The sequence below is a fragment of the Pinus tabuliformis genome, chromosome 7, assembly GCF_031772625.1.
Source record: "Pinus tabuliformis cultivar Carrire ecotype Pingquan chromosome 7, CPIR1, whole genome shotgun sequence".
NCBI lineage: Eukaryota > Viridiplantae > Streptophyta > Pinopsida > Pinales > Pinaceae > Pinus > Pinus tabuliformis.
This window is the reverse complement of record NC_142293.1, coordinates 499,588,491-499,602,086: the sequence shown is the minus strand read 5'-3', so window position 1 is coordinate 499,602,086 and position 13,596 is coordinate 499,588,491.

The following is a 13,596-nucleotide window of genomic DNA, read 5'->3' as shown; positions in this document are numbered from 1 at the left end:
TATAATGTTTTGTAATTACTCAGAATTGCTGGCATGCAATTATTAAGATGGCAGGAGTATTCGTAAAGATCGATTTGATTGAAATGGTAGTTTTTAGATGAAATTTAAATCTGCAATTTACATTAAGAACTCTTACAAATAGCAATGTGACCATGTAGACAAATACATTGAAAGCAACTCAATACATTACCATCATCGAGATTTCGTCATGCATGTGGGGCTGTTAATAAATAATAACAGTCCTTTGTTTATATATTTAACATTCAGACCACAGTCATAAACCTACCATACATTTCACAGTAACAAGAACTACCAATTCCACCAATTTAATTCCAGATGACTAAAAATGCAAATTACAAAGAATAAACTGTGGGGATTTTTTATTAAAAATCATGTGTTCATATACAATAATCAGACAATACACACATAATAAGGAAACTGGAACAACATTGGATTTCATTCGATTTCAAAAATTACTAACAAAAAAATATGAACTAAAACACAACAACATTTACTAGAATCAAAAGATATAGCTGATTTTTTTGCATAAGTAAAGACCACTTAAAAAACCAGTAACTCGCATGTTGAAGTGTTATTACTTATTACTTGATATTTGAGATTCGATTTACATCTATCCATTTCGAAGAAATGATCGAAAAGATTAAAAAAGAAATGGATCGAAAAGATTAAAAAAGATCGAAATGATCCAAAGGGCGTGGGCACATGGGGTGATTCTCAGAATCGCCCCGCCACCCCGCGATTTTCAGAACATGGGTGGCGGGGCGATTCTGAGAATCGCGGGATGGCCGGGCGATTCTCAGAATCGCCCCATCTGCCCACGCCTTTAGATCATTTCTTCAAAATGTTGTATTTAGTGTCGTAAATTTGTGCCAATCTCAAAGATTTATGGGCTAAAGCAGAAATGAATATGAGATGAAAGATAATAACACTTCAACGTGCAAGTTACTAGTTTTTTAAGTGGTCTTTACATATGCAAAATTTGCCAAATTTTCCAACTATACCTCGCCTCGCCAAATTTTCCAACCCTTTGATAATTCTCCACACAATCAACAGTTTTATCTCCTCTCTTCTCCGCTATGTATACAAGCACAATGGTTAAGAACTAATGACAGAGGTGCAGAGGCATTAGTCACGCTCCTGCTCCACATGGGGCGATTCTCAGAATCGCCCCGCCACCCCGCGATTCTCAGAATCGCCCCACCACCCATGTGATGGGTGGCGGGGCGATTCTGAGAATTGCCCCATTTGCCAACCCTTTGATGATTCTCCACGCGATCGGCAGTTTTATCTCCTCTCTTCTCCGCTATGTATACAAGCACAACGGTTAAGAACTAATGACAGAGGTGCAGAGGTATTAGTCATGCTCCTGCTCCGCTCTCCCAATAATATATCCACTTGCCGATATTGCTTCCAATCAATTAGATTAATATAGCTGGTACCTACATATGTTTTCATTAAATTACAGAAAAAAGAGAAAGGTGACACAGAAACGTACAAAATGGCCAAGGTGTTTACGGTATGTACGGGCACTTTCTTGATTTGATTTTATGGTGGGTGTGATCTTTGAGAAGCTGGTATCTGATCATAATAATGGGATTGATAATATGTTAATGTATAAAGTATTTAATGATGAACAATATCAGGTTCTGTGGTATTTAATAACATTTCAACGTGCGAGTAAGTGGCCTTTCGTCGTGTGGCGATAGTTTGACACATCCTCGCCGACCATGCAACATTTACGCAAAATTATTAGATTCCGACCCATTGTTGTAATAATTGTTGCTCGGGTGTTTGGATACATCTTCTCAATCTCATGAATGAGCGGGTGTCATGTTTTTCGATAATTTGGGCGTGGGAAGTTGTAGTGTCTGTGTAATACAAATATGTGTTTGATATATTAATGGGAATGGGAGAGCGAGGCGATAAGCCTGGTACAAAATATCATGGTTTTTGTAATTTTTGTTTGGATATAAAATATATTTTCAAAATATATAATTACAAAATATAAGTTTTGTAATTAACGTCAAATAGTGACTTCATAGTGGGGATTTGTCTACCTTAATTTGATTATGGTTTTTAACAGGACAATATTTCCCTTTTTAACCATGTTGGAGTAACAACCCCACATGTAGAAGTCCAGAATTAAGAACCAACTTAAAATAAAAGTAAAAATTTGTAATTTTACTAATACCTATAAGTTTAGTTTTGGTTCACTAACAAAAACAACTTTCTCGGGCTCACCGTAAATGACTGGTTATTTTCCCATTAGTGCAGGTTTAGTTCTGGATTTACTTAAAATAAAAGTAAAAATTTGGAAATTTACTATGTTTTGGTATAGTGACAAAAACACCTTTCTCGGGCGCAATGTAGATGACTTGTTATTTTACCATGAGTGCATATTTCTTGATTTACTTGTTGACAGTTTCGTGTGCGAGATCTTGTGTCAAACAAGTTCAACCCGTCATAAGCAGAGGGCGAGTCAATTCAAGGGGGATTCAGATGAGGAATAAAATCGGGTACAAGGGGAAAGTCGTACACAGGGACAGAATCGCGATTCATGGCTACGCTTTTGCTGGATAGATTCGAAACCAATCCAGAGGTTGCGCTATGGAGGATCGACCAGATTAAGGCCGAGATTGTATTAATTGCATTAATCTGGAGGATCGACTATATTAAGGCAAACATCTCTATGGTGAGAAATAACATGTTAATGTTGTACTGACTGCGTGGACATGCCAGCTTTTGTGCTGGCACAATTTCCGCTGCTCTAGATGGAAAATTTAGAAAGTCGAAAGTCATACACTACCCCTTACGGTTATATATATGCGGTCCCGTTAGCAGAAATATACACTCATCCTTCCTTCAATATTTATATAGTGGACGATATTCATTAGATATATATACGCATTTACGATATCATTGCAACAATGTCATTGGGATCGCTATGCCCATTTTCAGGCTGGCTTGTTTTTCTAATCTCTTTGATTTCGTATTTGGCTGCCATCACAAATGCAGCAATCGTCAATTATACCTTCATCGTAAGTTTTATTATTCGCTATTTGAAGTTTTATTTTTGCATACCATTAACTTTGTAAAGACAAATCCCTCTGCATATATGCTGAAGTATAGTATATCCATGATATTTGTTCTTAATGCCTGTACAGATTGAAGCGAAGACAGTTACCAGGCTATGCAAGGAGAATACAATAATCACCGTCAATGGGCAGCTACCAGGTCCGACTATCTATGTCCATGACGGAGACACTGTTATTGTTGAAACTTATAACAAGGCCGAGTACAATGCCACTCTTCACTGGTATGTCTCTGCAACCTTGATAATCATATTTAAGAACATGAACACATGTGATGTTGTTATGGACAAGTTTGATGATATTGATTATGAGAGTTGCTTTTACATATGTCAGGCATGGAGTGGAGCAGTTGCGTACACCATGGGCTGATGGACCTGCATATGTTACTCAATGTCCCATAAAACTATAGATGAAAGCCTCATCTCCACAGTTGGACTGGGGTTGCTTCGTTTTTCAGGGAACAAACATCTTCGTTGCAGAGAACCATCCCATGCATCTTCATGGTACAACTTTTACGTTGTGGGACAAGGTTCCGAGAACTATAACCCTGTAAAGGACCCGCTTAAATTTAATCTGGTCGATCCTCCACATCGCAACACAGTATTAATTGCATCACTAAATCGTTTTGCATTTATTTATTTTATTTTGACTATATGGCACACCTGTGATATTGCAGCATTTTACATTATAATATTTTTGTTTCTCGATTGTTATTGTTGGATAGCCGATTTTAAGAGTTGAAAGAAACCAGTCTTTTGACTCATTTGATGATCGCAAAGACATGAAGATATTGTTTATTTATTTAAATGGATGCTGTGGTCAGATTCCCACCACTCATTCATGAGAATGAGAAGACGTATCCATTAATCATTAAATACTTTATACATTAACATATTATCAATCCCATTATTATGATCAGATACCAGCTTCTCAAAGATCACGCCCACCATAAAATCAAATCAGGAAAGTGCTCGTACATACCGTAAACACCTTGGAGACTTGGAACAAAAATAAAGGCCGAGAATGTCCAGAGAAGCCTCTTGTTAAAAGCCATTTTGTACGCTTTTGTGTCACCACTCTTTTTTTTCTGTAATTTAACGAAAATCTATGTAGGTACCAGCTATATTAATCTAATTGATCGGAAGCAATAGCGGCAAGTGGATATATTATTGGGAGAGTGGAGCAGGAGCGTGACTAATACCTCTACACCACTGTCATTAGTTCTTAACTGTTGTGCTTGTATACATAGCGGAGAAGAGAGGAGATAAAACTGTCGATCGCGTGGAGAATTATCGAAGGGTTGGCAAATGGGGCGATTCTCAGAATCGCCCCGCCACCCCGCGATTCTCAGAATCGCCCCGCCACCCAGCACATGGGTGGCGGGGCGATTCTAAGAATCGCGGGGTGGTGGGGCGATTCTGAGAATCGCCCCATTTGCCAACCCTTCGATAATTCTCCACGCGATCGGCAGTTTTATCTCCTCTCTTCTCCGCTATGTATACAAGCACAACGGTTAAGAACTAATGACAGTGGTGCAGAGGTATTAGTCTCAGAATCGCCCCATGTGGATCAGGAGCATGACTAATGTCTCTGCATCTTTGTGTCATTAGTTCTTAACCATTGTGCTTGTGCTTGTATACGTAGCGGAGAAGAGAGCAGATGAAACTGCCGATCGCGTGGAGAATTATCAAAGGGTTGGTATTGGTGAGGTGAGGTATAGTTGGAAAATTTGGCATAAGTAAAGACCACTTAAAAAACTAGTAACTCGCACGTTGAAGTGTTATTATCTTTCGTCTCCTATTCATTTCTGCGTTAGCCCATAAATCTTTGAGATTGGCACAAATTTACGACACTAAATACAACATTTTGAAGAAATGATCGAAAAGATTAAAAAAATCGAAATGTTCCAAAGGCATGGGCACATGGGGCGATTCTGAGAATCGCCCTGCTACCCCGCGATTCTCAGAATCGCCCCGCCACCCGGCACATGGGTGGCGGGGCGATTCTGAGAATCGCGGGGTGGCGGGGCGATTCTCAGAATCGCCCCATGTGCCCATGCCTTTGGATCATTTCGATCTTTTTTAATCTTTTTGATCATTTCTTCAAAATGGATAGATGTAAATCGAATCTCAAATATCAAGTAATAAGTAATAAGTAATAACACTTCAACGTGCGAGTTACTGGTTTTTTAAGTGGTCTTTACTTATGCAAAAAAGTCAGCTATATCTTTTGATTCCAGTAAATGCTGTTGTGTTTTAGTTCATATTTTTTTGCTAGTAATTTTTAAAATCAAATGAAATCCAATGTTCTAGTTTCCTTATTATGTGTGTATTGTCTAATTATTGTATATGAACACATGATTTTTAATAAAAAATCCCCATAGTTTATTCTTTATAATTTGCATTTTTAGTCATCTGGAATTAAATCGGTGGAATTGGTAGTTTTTTTTACTGTGAAATGTATGGTAGGTTTATGACTGTGATCTGAATGTTAAATATATAAACAAACGACTGTTATTATTTATTAACAGCCCCACATGCATTCTGAAATCTCGATGATGGTAATGTATTGAGTTGCTTTCAATGTATTTGTCTACATGGTCACATTGCTAGTTGTAAGAGTTCCTAATGCAAATTGCAGATTTAAATTTCATCTAAAAACTACCATTTCAATCAAATCAATCTTTACGAATACTCTTTCCATCTTAATAATTGCATGCCAACAATTCTGAGTAATTACAAAACATTATCATTCCGTAACTAAACAGCGTGACAGAGAATACAACCAATTAAATTAGGATCACAAATATTTTGCTGAGCATATACGATGGGATCGCAATGGAAATTTATTGCTGGTGCGATTCTGAGAATCGTCGGGTGGCGGGGCCATTCTCAGAATCGCCGCAAAACAGCCTGACAGAGAATACAACCAATTAAATTCAGATCACAAATATTTTGCTGAGCATATAGGATGGGATCATAGTGGAAATTTATCGCTGGGGCGATTCTGAGAATCATGGGGGTGGCAGGGTGATTCTCAGAATGGCCCTGTGCCCATGCCTTTGGATCATTTCGATCCTTTTTAATCTTTTTCATCATTTCTTCAAAATGGATAAATGTAAATCGAATCTCGCTGCTTGTATTTAGTGTCGTAAATTTGTGCCAATCTCAAAAATTTATGAGCTAAAGCATAAATGAATATGAGATGAAAGATTTGCATTTGATGGAGGAATGTGAATAATTGTATATATATATATATATATATATATATATATATATATATATATATATATATATATGACTTAATAAAATCGCAACGCATAATAAATGAGTACCAACTAATAACGAGAATATAAACTTCTTTTTTCATAATTTAAAATCTAATACCTTAAAATTACAAACATTATCTACATTGCACTTCAGTAGTTTTGATACTTTGAACCAAGGATACCAACTAACACTTTATCCATGACACATCGTGCATCATCATTTTATCAATGCCATGCTAAATTTTTTTAACTAATCTCTCTTTTCTTCATACCCATAGAGAGTAACTTGGTTTCGGTCAATATCTACATCTTGCATAACTGTCACAAAGGTTAATTTGAAGAGAACATTAAATATATAATAACTTAAAGATAAAAATATATGAATAATTAAAGAAAAGTTTTCCATTATCGTGATACTACCCATTACAACATGCATGGAAGATGTTTAACTTTGAAATAATTATTATCAATGGGCAACAATAATTATTATGGTTGTTTCCTTCATCACCATGAGTTGTCCGATATCAAGATAATTTCCAAAAATTAATATAATATTTTATAGAGTCCAAAATCATCATTTGACAATATACTTGGAAATTAAAAGCTCTCAGTGGTCTTTAGTTGGATGTGAATTTTAAATAATCCATGTCAATCAGAACACTAAAGCGAAAATATTCAGAACACTAAATTTCAATTGTGAATTTTTAGTTAAAAGGTTTTAAATTTTTAGTTAAAAATTTTTAAAGATTTTTTTAAGTGTTGAACCTATATATAGTTAAAGATTATATTTTAAATAATGAATGATCATTATTTAACAAAAAATGATTTCTTTGATTAATAATAGTTAACCAAAGTCCTTTATCCAATTTTTTTGTTGCCGCCAATTTACTAACTTGCATGAATGTCTTAATGGAAAAAAAACATGCATGAATGTTCTAGTTCATAATTACATTCCCATTGGAGATGCATAAAAGGAAATAGTTATTCTTGTATTCTCAAACATATTATCATAATTTGTAATCTTACAGGTGTGTTACATGTGTGTTATATATTGTGATCGTGAGTTATAATTGTGAGTTTCTAGATTACTATCTTTAGCTAATCAAATCCACTTTCTTAGAACATGAATAGGCCTAACGGTTAAGAGCATGTAGCATGTGTTTCCTCCTAAAAGGTCATAGATTCAAAAACTAGAAGGGGTTAGAGTAGGTATGCCTTCGTAGACATAATAATCAAATCGTTGTGTGGAGGTGGGTCTCTTGTCTCACAAACAAGGGGGTCTCATACCTGGCTTGGTTATGACCTTAAAATTGGATAATACTAATAATTAGGATATAGATTGTTAGAAATTCATAATCTATAAGGGTGAAAGCATGGAGCTAGGTTACACGTTTTGGCAAGAGATGACACATTTGGGTGGAAAAAATGATTGCTCGATTGAGCCCTTTTGAAGCGCTCGATTGAGCCCTTTTGAAGCGCTCGATCGAGCCCTTTGAGCACTTAAAAAATGTAACCCAAAGTTATTTAGGAGCTCAATTTAGCCATGTCTTTGCGGCAGTCAAATGAAGGAGATTGAGTTTTGAATTTATTTTTGGCTCAGGTAAGTTTTATTATATGGAATTGAATTTCAATATGTTATTTATTAATTTATATGTCATTGTACTAATTTACTTCATTATTTCTTTTGTGCTTGATAATTAGGTACAACACTAACATGTTGCCTTCAAAAAGGAAGAAATTGCATTTCCATTTAAAAAGATACAATACAGTGCAATTTTATTTAGCAAAGAATTAATGCTCTTCAATTTCTTCCAGATGCAATGAAAGAAATTGGGTTGAAGAAAGGGGACATTAGTGAATCACATGTGGCGAAAAAGGCAAAGGGACCCCAACCACCATTACACAGAATGATTGAAAAGGCATACATTGGGAGATTCGCCGACATCAAAGATCCATTAGAGGAGGAAAATGAGAAAAATGAAGTAGAAAATATTGTGGAATAAGACAATGATGAAACTCCAGAGGATGAAGAGTTTGGATTACGTGACATTGTTGATTAAATTTAAGTTATGCTTGGAAATCAAGCTCATTTTTGGAAACTATTAGTTTGTTATACTTGTAATGTTTTGACTTTGACATTTTATGAGAAGAATAAGCACTCAATTAAGGTTTTTATGTGTTCAATATTTGTATTATGTGATTTTCGCATTCATTTTTATGTTAATCATTATTTTTTGTAAAAAAAAGCAGTGATTATTATTTTTTTTGACATGAAATTCATGAAAAAAACTATTATTTAACCATTTTTAGTTAAAATTTTCCTATAAAAATTGTGATTTTGACATGTCATCTCTAGCAAAAAATTACAAAAAATTATCAAAACATGTAGTTTTTTTAGTTATATTTATGTTAAAAACGGTTTTTTTTTTTGTCAATTGCTAAAAATTATTGTTTTTTAGATAAAATTGTTTCATTAGGATTGAAATATTAATTAACGATGTATAAATATGTAGAATATTGAAAATTCAAAATATCGACCTTATTATTTAAATATGCAAAACAATAAAAACCTCACTACAAAAAAAAAAATTAAAATAAAAGCAAGAAAATATGAAGAAGAAGACCACTTCAAAAATTATTAAATTTAGAAAATAATTATTTACATTTCATACATTAGAAAATTTAAAGTCAAAAAATAGGTCTTTTAAAAAAATGGCCTGATGCAGAATTACCACTTTTTAAAATCAGCATGAAAATCACTACCATTCTAAAACGTAATGTACATAAAAAAATTTAAAGTGCCAAAAACTATGCTCTAAAAAAGACATGTGTGTTCTGCATCACCCCTTTTCAAAATCGGGTCACTTTTTTGCTATCTCTACAAAACGGGTAACAGTATCAGTTCCCGTTTCAAAGTTACATTGTTTTGGATACCTATTCCAGATAGTGATCTTGTTCAGCATCTGATATTCCATACAAGTCTCCAAGTTACATCCTTCTTCTATACCAACATGATCAGGTGCCCATAGGGTGATGAAATTGGCCTCATGTTCCATTTTTGCAACAACTCCTGAATCTACCTATTGATTTCATCGTTCTCCAAAACATAGCATTGATAGATTGTTCCATTGGGTAGCAGTTCTCCTAGGGTCATATCAATGGAGTGCTTGACCTAACAGTGTAGAGGTACCCCTACAGGTGAGGTGAAGATGTCCCTGTACTCCTCCACAACCTTTTCCATCTGTTGTTGACATGCAGAGGAGCCCTATCTAGAGTTTGTCACCACAATGTTCCTCTTGCCCTGAGGACGAATCATAAGGAAAAAAATTTCCCATTCTGGGAAATGATCTTAATGCATTGCTTCGCAGTGATCAAAGAAATGGCAGTAGGTAGTGCTACCTACCGTATCCTATACAACTTATTGCCCAAAGTAATAATAATAGTGTGAGGCCTAGATTCATACATCATGTTGTTCCACAAGTATGATTGGCCTAATAATACATCAAAAACTTCAAGAGGAGAAACATCACATAGTACCACATCTATGAAGGGCTTGATTATGTAGGGAAGGTGACATTGTTAGCCGATACAGAGATCTCGCCCTTCGTGAAGCCACCCGATGTTGTACGGTTGCGGGTGTTATCACTTAGTATTTTTCCCTATAAGTTATCAGAAGAAGGGAAAGACCGAGGTAACCACAAACCAATCTTTTAAGTATAGGCTCTAGCCAACCTATGACTCAGAGAGGGCTCTCTCTATATGATTTAGCTTTGTTTGCTGGGATTTTAGGCTAGTTCTTAAAGTTCAGGGGATTTTGATTTGTATTGAAGGTTGGATGGTGGAGTCATTAAAACAGATGGGTAGAATGATGTCTTTGGTCTATTGGGCTATGGAGTCAAATAAGGACAGTAGAACTGGAATTAACTCATTAAAGGGGGTGTTCAAAGGGCAAGCTAGCAAAGTAAAGTGCAGGTCTTTGGGCCGGATGGGTGAAATGATCTTAACCAGGGTGAGAGAGAATTTAAGAATTCTTAGACCGGGATTAAAATGAGGAATAGAGGATAATCATGAGCAAAGGGAAATTAAGAATCCTTTACTATAGATTACAGGGAGACTACCTAAACTAAGGAGAAATCAAGAATTTCTTAACTTAGATAATTACCAAAAAAAGCATTCAGATTTCAGATACATTAAATATTGTGGAATTTTTTTTAAAGAAAGATAACAACACAAGAGAAAATACTTGTCTGTACTTCACTCTACACATGAATCTTGTGAAATGTCTTGTCTTTATTCATTAATCCATCTTGCTGGTCCAAACAGTGATACAATAGATTACAGTCTTTTGATCAAGATTTTCTATAGAAATGTCTAAGAATCCACCCCGCATACTTCGAATTGTGAAGTATCTATACAAAAAATATTATAAATATCTCAAAGTAACTTGAGATTTAATCTAGGGAATACAAATATCTTCTTGCAAGAAGATAGAGACAACTATTGAACTATTTCCTGTTGTCCCTTTTTATGTGGTATTGTTGGCTTTTATGGTTGGATTTGTAGCCCTTTATGCTAGCTTGCAGTTGTGGTCATTCACACTGGAATCTTCTTAAACTTTTACCTTTCACCTAATATTCTTTGACCCTGATACTCTTTAACCTTGTTGTCCTATTTTCATATGTTTACCTAGATGTTCTATATTTACTATGTAGTAAATTTTTGCTATATATTTATCATAGTAAATTAGTCATTGTCTCCCACCATTCTGCATCAGGTAATTTCACATTCATCAATCTCATCGGCTTCGGTGTACTTGGAAAAATTGGGCTTAGTAATGAACAAGTGTTTAATCTCATGTTGAAGAAAAAACAAGTTCTCGAAGGTGTTATACAAAACTTTGCCTATTGGCAGTACTTTTATAGATGAAGTGCTAGTTTATTCCTTAGCCAACTACCTTAATCTATTATCATAGTCCAATTGTGTCATAAGTTTGTCATTGATGACCAATGGACTAGGCAATCCTTTCTCCCTCAAAATTTGGAATTTGACCATGAATCTATCAATGGCCACCTACATGTTGTGGCACTTTTCTTCTAAGTTCAGCATTAGGTTTCTCTTGGAAAGGACCTTCCTTATTTCCAAGATGGTTTCAATCCTATCTTCTATATTGAGCTCCTGAAGCTCATATCTATTTTTGTTGTTAAGGAAGTGGATGAGTCTATTGGCATCCTCTGGCATTTCACCCAATTCCTCCTTGACTTTCTGAATAGCTATTGTAGCTAACTTTATCAATTCTGTCTGCTCAAACATAACCTGAATAGATGGCCAAATATCCTTGATGGAGTCAATGATATTGGCCCATAATAGTTCCTTGGCTTGTCCAAGGGGTTTCTCTAATGTTAGGTCATTTTCCGAGGTTTTGACCTTTTCACTCATCTATTGGCTTTATTTGCCTCTTCTTTTTGCATAATTTGTGCAGGTTTATAGTTAGTTTCTAAAATTTATACCCTTTCCTTTAGTCTTTTGATTTCTATAGCCTGAATTGACATCTCTTCCATGGCTTTAACTAATTCTATTGCTTTTTCTCCTGATGTACCTACTGTTGTTGCAGACTCTATTGTAACTGGCAATGTTGTGATAGGTGGAGCTGTTGGTGCAAGTGAAGCTGCCAGTGTAGAAGGGACTACTGTAGATACTATAGGGATGACATTTGTAGAAGTTGATGCAATGTCAGTTTGCTTTGATTGGATTAAATTATCCAAATATTTCTTGGTTTCTTTTAGTTGATCATTGAGTTTTAGAACCAAGTCCATCAACTCCTCATGTTTGGTTTGGTTATCTATGACTTCAAGTGTTTGAGGATGTTGCAGCTGAGGTATCTTCAATTGCTTCTTCAGTGCAGCAATATCATCATTCTTGTTCTTTATCATCTGCTCAGTAGCTTTTATATCCTTGGGATCATGTCCTAGCTCAATGACCAACTCTTCCAAAGACATAATCCTCATGTTCTTGGCTTGTGAGGAGGCCTTCTCCAACTAAAACTATGTCGAGATGTTGTTCAATGAGTTTTGTAGCTGATGGGTAGCTATGGCTTTACTTGTGAGGGTGGAGTATATCATCTCTCCAGCTTGTTTATGCAATTCTATCTGGTCTATGGGATGAATATCCCTTACCAACACTTCAAAGTCAACCCTCTTGAAATCTAATGATGTCTTGGGCTGCTGTGTTATAGGTTTGATAAAGGACATCTGCAGCTTTCCCTCCTTGATGTCAAAGGTTGACATTAGGCTTGTTTGATTTGTGGGAGTGAAATTTAGGTATTGAGCATATGTTTGGGCCTTAAGCCTCTCACTCCTCATTTTGATTTCCTTGTACCTGTCTTTTATGTCCTAGTCTTTGTCAACAGGCCTGCTGAAGGAAGACACTTCCACACTAGGTTGCCTTTCCAACATCTAAGTCTGTGATGTGGAAGGCTCTTGTATGTCTTCAAATGGAGTTGTGGGCCTACTTTTGTCTACCTCTATGTTGGTAACCTATGCTGATCCTTCTATCTATTCCTGTTCAGAGGCCGGATTGAGCCTTGCCTCTTGCTGTGACTTGTTTCCTGTTGCAAATTAGAGTTGTCCATTCTTGAAGTGGAAGCTCTCTCTCTATTTCTCTTTGGATTTTTCTCGTCATTCTGAGGATTCTGCATATCTGGAGGGGTGCTCATGGATCTTTCTTGTTCTTCTGGTACCTGCAAGAAAGTTCTCTCATCAAGCTGCTTTTCCAAATCAATCAGAGCATTTTCTACATCTACCCTTGTGTTGTCTCTTTCTACTAAAGTATTTTCCACCCATTTTGTTTAATTGGCATATGCCTCTATCTCTGATATAGGGTAGTCAATAAAATTTCCTAGCTTGACCTTTTGCCTTTTCTTGGTAATGAATTCTAAAGGGTCATATCTCCATAGAAAAATCCTTTGAATTTCATTCTTTGTAGGATCACGTTTGCCTCTTTCCATGCCTCTCTGGAATTACATATGAAGGGACATGATGGGTCTTGGATTTTGAAATATCCCTTCTTCTTGGCATTGACAAAGTTGACTTCATCTGCATTGATGATATGTCTGTAATATTCTAAGGGAAAAAACCTCATAGGGAGGTATCTTGGCAACTTATATGGTGCAAGCAAGCAACCATATATTATGATTTTTGTGTTGTTTTGGTAAAGGTG